Here is a 3,255-nt window from a genome sequence, read left to right as displayed (position 1 = left end):
CTTTATGTGAAGCCACTATATAATCGATACAGTTTTCAATATTTGAGAACATTGCATGTAAAGTTTGTAACTTTACCTGAAAAACTGCTTAAAAATGAAACTCAAATCAGCAAGCTATATATTGGAATTCGATGCAATCGATCATTGTGGTGCTAGACTGCAGCACAGACAAAACCCGAATCAGCTCAAATCAAGGAAACAGAAAACCTAGTCAAAAATAAAAATGTGCATCACATATCACATCAGATAAAACATGCTGTTATGTTTGAAAAGATAGCGACTGCCAAGGATCAAAGCAATTGAGCTAGTACTTACATTCACCATCTTTAGTTTCCAGCCAGGTCCAGTTATCACTCCAATTTAGTATTCGGATGGCACTCGTAGCAAAAAGAAGAAAGAAAGAAAGAAAGGAAAATCAGATTGAAACTCAGAAAGAAAGAAACACAGTTTTCTTTATTTTAGCATATTGCATGTAAACTGTAACTTTACCTGATAAACTGCTAAAAACTGAAAATCAAATCAGCAAGCTATATACTGGAATTCGGTGCAATCGATCATCGAGGTCCTAGACTGCAGAACACACAAACGCCGAATCAGCTCAAATCAGGTAATGGGAACGGTTATCCTTCTTGAAATGATAAGCTAAATCTCACACAGTATAAAAACCACACAAACAGAATGAAAAAAAATTTCAAATTCAAAAGCACTCAACTTATCTATTCGATCTGGGCAGAGGATTGGGAACTTCCCGAATCTATAGTCCCACGCATCCCTCTTGGGGAAATTTATATTGCACTCTTTGCATTCAAACACCAAATTTCATGCCAACGCACAAAAAAAATTCAAATGAAAACGCAATAAAAATTCAAATGCAAACGCAAAAGCCAATAAAGTCAAGCATAACAACATCAAGAACATACCTGAGAAACTAACATATTGGATCCCACTCAAAATCAACCAAACTCGACCAAGCACATGTTAACAAAGCCTCCACAGATTTTCACTCAGATATCTCATCGGCTCTACACCGAAAATGAAAAAAAAAATATATATGGATAAAACCAAAAGAAAAGGATAAGATATATGAGACATTAGAGCACATAAAAGCACTGGTTTTCAAAACACCATCTCTTGTCTTTTAACATACCCATCTCAGGAGGGAGGTAATCAAGAGTGCCACACATGGTCCGCCTGCAATTGAATGTATGCACTGACCACCCAAAATCTGCTATCTTGAGTTCACCCTGACATTAGAAATCCACATTGACATGATAAGCAACAAGTATGCACCAATAAGTCATAAAAAGGAAACATATAAGTATAACAGAGCTCCGTTCTGCTATAAGTAATCAAGAAGGGATGCGTTTAAAACACATTAATCATTATAAATTGATATAATCATTCCCGTAGACACAATACCGATTGTCATCAATTTTTATTTGAAAAACAAAAAAACATCAAAGAGCCTAACTTTTAGCAATTCAATTCACAAAAAATAAAAATTACTATGATATGGATATTTTCCTGGTAAGCATCATGCGTACAGCCTCATAGGTTTTAAGACTTAAAAGTAAGATAGTTCTGTTTTGAATAAGATAATGATTTATAATGAGACCATGCCTTTGTTTTGACACCTGCTAGGATTTTTAGGTTCTTTCCATTAAGTTTCAATTCAGTTTTGATTCCAACTGTACAATCAACACAATAAAACCCAAACTACTGCTAAATACCATTAAGTTCCTCTTGTCTTCTGACCATTGACTCCAAATCTTTCTACTGCCTTTGGCGTTCATTGTAGTCATTTTGGGACAATGGCGGACTGGCAATGGGATGACCCTCTGCAAAAATGAGAACATCACCCTACTTGTTATACATCAGCATTCAGCAGACTTTCATGATCCTCCTACTTGTTCTCCTTGTTATTATTATTCATCCTCACACATTTAGCTTGCTATATGTGTGGGCATGTATGTATTGACCTAGATCATTATAGCCCCTACGAATTTGTTCACTTCTTTTTATTTACTCTATTAACTGAAGATGACATATACGTATTTAAAATATTTGAATCACTGTTATATTATTAAAAGGAATTTGAAATTACAGATCAAAATATTTGAAATTGGAGAGCATTAAGCATACCTCCGTTACCTTGAGAACTGATGAATTGGAAATCACCCAAAAGAAACCAGAACCATAGTGATTACTAAACTGAACCTGAAAAAAGATGTCCAGTTATCTCTGCAATTTTGTATTCTGGGGGCACTCAAAAGCCAAAAGAAGAAAGAAAGAAAGAAAAAAAAATCATATTGATACTCAGATTAAGCAAACATGAAAATTAAATCAAGCAGATGAAAGCAAAGTTTTTTCTTTCTTTGAAACCACCATTTTTTGCGTGTATTTTGTCACATGACATACTTGATATTCTAAAGTTGTATTCAAGATCCCAAAATGTAGCACTACTTGAAAAATTTCATACATAAGAAAAACAATTATTGATGGCAGGAAAAGAAACAGGTAAGAAAAACAAAAATGCAAGCTGTCGGTTACAGTAGTGTTAAAAAGTATAGGTGTTACAGATTAAGGGTAACTTTTATCATCCTTCTTAGCAAGGGAAAGGATGTCGTCTTTTGAAATCTAGGCATTCTCCAAGCCAACTCTTCCGTCTCCATGAGATTTCTCTTGCACAACAAACCAAAAGAAAATGAATTGAATAATCCAGTAAACAAATGATCCAATTTATTAATTGTAGATCAGCAATTCATAAGTTTACAAATCCACACGTCCCATTAGAACTCTAAATCCCGTTTGGAGTAACTCTTTAATACGACAATTATCACTCAGACAAAGATTGTGTTAATTCCAAATTTTTCTTCATTTTTTAAGAGCGAAATCTAAATGAAGAACCATAAACTGCAACAAAGATTGAGCATTCAAAAAGAAACAGTTTACCATATGTATTTTCAGACCTGTATCCAGACGAATGATGCAACTCTTTTCTCAACTCTTCAGTCTCCCTTTTCAGATGTGCACCTGGGAAGCATAAAATGATCAAATGAAAGAAAAAAAATCGATCCAGAATGAGCAAAAAGACAGAATACACAAATAAGCGCTAATATTGAAAACTATCATGGAAGGTTGTCCCCTGATAACCCAAGTTTTCATATTACTGTTCTTCAACTAAGGACTAAGGAGGTTATCAGAGTATCTTGCGAAACATGTAGAATGAATCAGTGAGAGAGAGAGAGAGAGAGC

Source organism: Fragaria vesca, linkage group LG2 (genome assembly GCF_000184155.1).
Source record: "Fragaria vesca subsp. vesca linkage group LG2, FraVesHawaii_1.0, whole genome shotgun sequence".
In the NCBI taxonomy this organism is placed as follows: domain Eukaryota; kingdom Viridiplantae; phylum Streptophyta; class Magnoliopsida; order Rosales; family Rosaceae; genus Fragaria; species Fragaria vesca.
This window is presented reverse-complemented; position numbering follows the sequence as displayed.